This window comes from Anopheles cruzii, chromosome 3 (assembly GCF_943734635.1).
Source record: "Anopheles cruzii chromosome 3, idAnoCruzAS_RS32_06, whole genome shotgun sequence".
Lineage (NCBI taxonomy): Eukaryota > Metazoa > Arthropoda > Insecta > Diptera > Culicidae > Anopheles > Anopheles cruzii.
The window spans coordinates 48,719,994-48,727,285 of NC_069145.1; positions in this window are offsets into that span (position 1 = coordinate 48,719,994).

Below are 7,292 nucleotides of genomic sequence, written 5' to 3' on the forward strand. Positions count from 1 at the left end.
ATCGGCCCACGGTCGGAACTTTAATTTTCCTCTAATTTCCATTAATGAGTGCCTTTGACCCACGGTTGCGCCCGGATGCCAATTACGCATTTTGTTTTCTAATAGGAAGCTAATTGATTGATTCAATGGAGCCAATAAAATTTAAACTCGTCGACGGACACCACTTTGTCGCCCGGTAATGTGTATATGTCCTCTGGTTATCTTTTCCGGGAAATTGATTCTATCACACCCATGATTACGGCCCTCCGGTTATCAGGAATCTTAAGTGCGCGCATAATGGCAGGATTTCGAACTAACAAGGTATAAATTACTCGCCCGGGCCCGGGCGTCGCTAGCTTTCTTCTGCTTTGCAGTTTATCCAAATTTCCCCTGCATTCGTGGCAGTAAGGCAGTAACATTTATTGCACCGAACGGCTGAGGCCATCGATGGCTCGAAGAAAAGGCACGCATCTTGCATTCGATTCGAAAAGCGCCTCTTATTTGTCGTTCCCGTCTCGAGTGCGTCATAAATAGAGCAAGGTGAAAACATGTGTTCACTGCCTATAACATCCCCCCAATCGACGGAGGGGTCATTAAAAGCGTGACCCAACCGCATCCCTTTGAAGGCAGCCGGTGGAAAGGATAAAGAATTTCAGGGCACGTTAATGGCAACAGATTTTGAAGCTTGATGGCCAATAAAACTAGTATCTGCTGCGCGCGCGCGCTGGCAACTTCCTTACACTAGTCCATAGAGTGATAATGAGGGAGGGAGGGAGGGAGAGAGGGACCGCAGCTAGCGAGAAGAACGAAGTTAACAGATCATAAATCATCGTGTCAGGTTTTGTTCCCTCCCGACGATCAGGCCGGGCCGATCTCCGAACAGCCTCTGCTGGATGCCCCGCCGATCGAAAGCATCATCTCTAGCCCTCGGAGAAGCGGCACCGGAGAAGTGGCTCAGAAACGGACCCATTTTGGGCACCCCAGCGTGGTCGTGTAATGACAAGCTATAAGCCATTGTTTATCTTACCAATAGTCCATTGAACAAACATCGTTGGGGCCAGCATCGGAGCCGGGCCGGGTTTCGTTCGCGGAGGGCCGCGGAGCAAAACCTTGACCAGCCCCTACACGGTTGCCGTCCTCAAAAGGCGTCCTGGCGGGCGGGCAGCAGCACCGCGGCGAGGTATAAATGTCGAAGGAAAATACATAAACCTTCACCGGCGTACACCCAATTATCGATCATTATTCTTAATTATTGTGAACTGGTTCGTTTTTCGGTGCGCCCGGTGCCGGTGCCGGCGCGAAGAAAACCTGATCAATCTTGCTGTTCGTCAATGACTTTCGGCATTAAAGGGGTTTACGGCGGACAATTCTTGGCTGCCGGGTGCTGCCCACGGCACGGCGCGCGCGGTGCGCTACAAACGAGCAGCCTCGCGGGCGAAAGTACCTCTCGCACCTCAGTCTTTGAGCCCGCAGTCTCAAGAACAAGACGCAGAGGACGAAGCAAAGGAAGAAGGTAATACTGAGCCATACCAAGAATTAACTTGTTGAGCGAATGTTTAATACGACAATCCATTACGATCGACATCCTTTGATAACGATCGCAGAATGGGTCTGGGAGACACAGTGTGAAGCGGGGAGTCGCTGTTAACGGCATGCCTTACGAGAAATTGTTTATTTTCACAGCAAGTGCTTCGTTTTGTTGTACGTCACCCAGAGCACAATTAAAAATGGGTCACAAGAAACAGTGAACCGTGGACTGAAGCCCCTCTTCACACGGTTTTCGTATTACACGTGTTCTTTTAACTTCGTTTCCATTGCAGCAAACAGAGCTACGTGTCGGAAAAGGGTTCAACTTCACTTCTTGGCAAAAGGTTCTTGGCTTCTTGGTTCCCGTCCGACAATTTTGAGCTAGGTTTTGACCGGTTTTGCGAAGTGTGATCGAGCGTTGTCATTTTGAAAAATCAGCGTATCTTGTCTTTTATTCCATTCCAGTCGTTTTATGGCCAAAGCTTTGTTTCAAATGCATTATTTTTGTCGGTGGGATTGTCCATCAATAGTTTCATTAGGATTTAAAAGCTCACAATACACCACACCTTTCATATCCAACCATATCTCGGGCCACACGCTCCGCAACAATAATATAACATAACAAAATTTGACATAACAAAATATAATATAACATAACAAAAATTATAATGACAAAATAGCTTGTGTCAATATAATAAAAATTTATAGTTAAAATTTAAAAAAACTTCACAAACAAGAACGTACATTATCCTTACTGTGGTGCCAGACGGCACGAAACAGTTACGCGCAACATGTAACTTGGTGTCAAATCTGTTTCGTGCCGTGTGGCAGGTCTAATATTACAGCAACAGAAATGTTGAATGAGACAGACAGAAAGAGAAATGTCAAACTTGTTTACATTCGTGTTTTTGGCCCGAGAAAATAGAAATCGGAGAGGTAAGTTGATTTCTGAATAATCTTTTCGCTTTTTTTAGATATTGTTGCTGTACCGGCAAGATGGGATTGAACAAAGTGACAACAGGCCAATCGTCCGGCACCAGGACCGCACATCCAGGATCATTGCTAGCCAAAAGATGAAGAGATGACCATTACGGCGAACAGGATTATGAAGGCGATAGATGTAGAGTTTACGAAAAAGCCACACTAATTCACGTTATTTCCCGAACATCCGGATTCATATTATACTGGGAGTGATCACGAAGAAATAAATGCTTGGTGCCATGCTTGGAATTATGCTGGTTTATTCTCTGCTAAGATTGTTTTGTACAGGAATCTGTAAGCTTGTGTTTCCAGCTATGCCTCGGGGAAATCCCGGACGGCGTCTGGCGTGCAGCTTGTTACTCGTCGCGAAGGGATGGGCGACGCCGAGGAGCGAAAGATGGTTCCATGGATAACATACGCGTCATTATTCATGCTGAAATCGAAAGAAGCACTTGCTGTTGGTTTCAGTTTAGAGTTTCAGTTACTACGATTGTGGAACTTCGTTCTCTTCGTCTCGCTACGTTAAAGGTTGGTGCTGTTGTTCTATAGTTAGGTAGTTCGGCAACAGTGTTTTAAAGTGAATTTGATTTAAAAATTTTTGTTAGTAGAAATGGCACTGGTTGTTAACGATCCAGAGTGGATTCATAATTTACGGATCATCATCAACAATGTGCAGAGACGTCGAGATGAGCGGAGACGCGGTCGACGAACATGGTGGGTGCGACCAATCTTCTTTCATCGGAAAGAAGACGGCAACGTTCTGCTCCACCGCATACAACAAGAGCAGATCAACGACACAATAACCATCTTTTTTGCTCAGGTTTGCTATCCATTTTATTGCTGAAATGGAGATAAACTTATAGTTAAAATTCAAAATAACATCACAAATAAGAATCTTTGCTTGTTAACAAACCTCTGTTTTCGTCTGTTTGTAAACAAACCTCTGTTTTCGTCTGTTATGCGTCCTGTTGCAGGGTCTGCTGACCCACAACGCTTTTGACACCTACTGATCGCTTTACTGTCAAAATTGTCGCGGTAGGAGGCTGTTATATCCGTTGTTCCGTGCCGTGTGGCACGGCAGTTACGTTTGTAAACAAACGCTCGTTGTTACGTGTTATGTGTTATGTTTTACAAAGTCCGCTGAGCCACAAAGCTTTTGACACATGCTTACCGATTAAGTGTCAAATTTTGTTATGTTATGTTATTGTTACGGACCGTGTGGCTCCCCAGTAGGCACAGCATAACCTTTGCGCAGTGAATATTTCGCTTTGGTTGCGATGGACCTGGTTTACCAGGCTGTATCCAGTGTTTTTTTCCTTTAGGATTCTTGTAATAACTTCCCTTTCCTTCACCAGTGACATTCGGTACAAGAACTCCTTTTTTCTGCCGTCCAATCAGTAATTAAAAAGTACTCCCCACAAAAACACTTCACCAGGAACAAAACTTGATATATTCAAATGCTTAAAACAGGTGTTGTTTACACTTTGACCAAACAATCTATTTCTGTGGCTATGCCAATTGATCGCAAACTTCAAATAGTTATTTATTTGGATATCGTCACTCGTTGCAGCTATATCGCTTCAATCCGAGAACGTGAGATTATGTTGAAATTTGTTTTTTTTCTTTAACCCTCTGTCGTGATTGTCCTTTTTATCCGGCACGATTACCAGCGAGCGGTCTTGGCCTACACAACGGAGACAATGTCAAACTTTGTTGCTTTCTGTAACGTTGCATTTTTACAGGCGGAGTTATCCGTTCCTGTCATGCCTGTCTCGGAAATCGAACCCAGTGCAGACAACGACAAGCGTTACCGACTACTCCATCAACAGGGGGTTACGGGGAATTGAAACATACTTGTAGGTATTACAGTACAATACGTGGTCATACCCGAACCCGAATAGGTTAACAAACGTGAGCTGGGTCACGTGATACATGAGTCCAATCTGGGCGCATGGACCTTTCAGAAAACCTTGCCGAACCGCAATCCCGCAACTGTTTTCCGGACTCCGACCCAGACGGACAGTCAGTTTTACAACGCGGACAACGTTGCCGTTGCACCGGGTGAAGCGAGCTTTTCGGGCGCCCGAAGGATTCCCGTTAGTTCCGGTGCGGCCCTATTCCGGTCGTGGCACCCCCGCGGTGGCCGTGGACACGGTACCGCAGACAAACAAATGGAACGATTCCACAAACAAATTGTAGGTTTTTAATGCAATTACACGCGAATCTGATGCAGCTGCAACCGAAAGGGGCATCGAGCGAACGAAGTTTGCATACTGCTCCGGGCCTCCGGGATCTTCTTCGGGGCCGAAAGTCATTATTTCTTAGAACCGGCCACCATAGGCCGTAACGCGCTGTTTGCGAAGACGTTCCGAAGTTCCGGCGAGGGTTCCCCAGGGGAGGGTTCGCCAGGTCGGATGGACAAACACATGACCGATTATGCATCGATCTTCGTTATGCAACCGCCGCGGGTGTGCGTGCGTAATGTTTTGTTGTTTTTGCCGAGTGTTCCATTTTCGTTCTGCGAACCTCCGACCTCCGACAGCAGCAGGTGGACGGCGATGGGCACGGAATGGGGAGAGAAAATTCTATTTGGCGAATAAATACTCCGACAGGAACGCGCCCATCGTCGACACGGACGGGCGGGCGGACGGGCTGTCTGCGCGGGAGAATGCAGGAAAATGATAGCTGCAAAACAGAAGCCATATTTAATTTGAGTGTCTTCGGGCACAGCGCCCCCGCCTGCGCCGCTGCTCTTTTCGTTTCATGACGGGAACGGGGGGGTCCGTCTGCGGCCGGCGGGTACTTCAGCCGGCACAATGGCTGTCGGTCGGGTCGGGTGTGTTCCGTATCGGATGGAGTTCCCCTATTCTATTACCCAATCGATCATGTGTTCCACGTTGCGGCGCGCGTCGGCAAAAGGGAAATTCTGGACGTTCCCTGACGTTTATTTGTATTGCCTTTTATGAGCCAAAACAAATAGGAATTTTAAACTCTTTCGTGCGAGGAGCCCTCCCGGGGCATTGCAGAAGGTGAAGCGCCAAACAGCGATGAGGACCAGAACATTCGTTCATCGAAATACCGGTTGGTGGAATTTGCACGATACTCTCGACTGTTTCGATCCGATTGATAGACCTATGGATCCGTCACGCTAACAAGACGCCACTGAAGCACCGTTACGCCACGATTTTTGTAATATTAATGTTGTGGGTTGCCCTCGGTTGGGGATAAGCCCTCTTTGTGGACTTTTCTTCTGAGCAATTGAAATTAAAGTTGATTGACAGTTGCATTTATATACGTATTTTCATATTACTCTTTTCAACCATTAGTTTAGATTTAAATGATACTTGAATTATTGCTTTTTAACGTTTCCCGTTTAATGAAATATGTAGAAGTTATGAAAAGAGTAATTGAAATGCAACTACGTGTCAGTCAGTAGCTTATGTCCTGTACGAGAGTTGAATCGTAACTTGCGGAACTTTCACAAAGTCCTCGTAAAGCAATATCGAAAACCAAACCCCTTTCAGATCTTTCCCCTGTTTCGTTCGTTGTTACACTCAGAGGCAGCTTATTGTTACTCCAACCTTTTGTGAGATATTATATTACACCTTATTCCATATAATGTTTCACATTTTAAAGAATGAACTATGTCGTATGTTTATGAGTGATAAAACTAATTTGAACCCCTGTAAATGTTTCTCGAAGTTGTCTATGAACGTGACCCGTGCTCAGAGAAATTATACCACGAGTGGCCGCATTACACATTTTCCCACTGTCGGGACCAACGTCGAAAGGAACCAACAAGATCGAGACGCAAATTCAAATTACTTTCTTTCGTTAAAAAGGCAGTAAAACTGTAACTTTTATCATCTTGATCGCTGGGCTTGAGTTTATGAGTAGAAATATTTTCCATCCCCAAAGTTGACTCCTGGTACTATTCCGGACTATGAATAAATAGAAAATGAAGGAACTGGGGCTGTGGAGCGTTCAAATATGCTACACCGCCGTGAAAAGGAACTAAGAATAATAAACACAAACATGGGCGGTCCTCCGGCCATCGTCGTTCCTGCGAACGGAACAAGAATAGAGATTTTCCAGCCGTTTTCCAGCGACCTCCGGCACAGATACTTCCCTTTTCATGTGCGCCCAACCCAATACCATTAGGGCACAACGATCGTCGTCGCCGGCACCAGTGATGGACCGCACCGAGGACTTTTTATGCTTTCCTATGCATGGCCCAACAGCCAACATTCAGCCAGCTATTATGCTATTTGCTACGTGCGCCAGAAGGGGAGCCCGCCGCTGGAATAGCCGTTATTTCCACAAAATTCAACAAAACGGAACTAATTAATAATTCATTATTTATTACGTTTGGGAGGAACACTTTTTCGTGCGGCCCGCGTTGAATGTATAATGGAATCGACTTTCTGGCTCCGTCTGAAGCGTCCGTCCTTTGTTCGGAGCGCCAATACGCGTTGTTAGTTTGAGCAAACTTTGAGCGGTGCTCCAGTAGTTCGTTAATAGTAAGGCAAATATTTTGCTGCTAGCTTCCGGTCAATTCCAACAACCATCCGTCTACGAACCACTCAGGGATCGATCAGTTGAGCTTATCAGTGCTTCGGAATCATTACAATTCCTGTTTCGCCGCCCAATCACACAATTGTATGGTGGAGTATACTGAATTAAATGAGCATTCGTTTCAATAAGGCAAAACATAATTCGTACGTTAATAGAACCGCCAACGAGGCTGCAAGTTATGTAATCAGTAACCGCTTGATGTGTTCGGTAATTTCATTGATCAGTAGTTT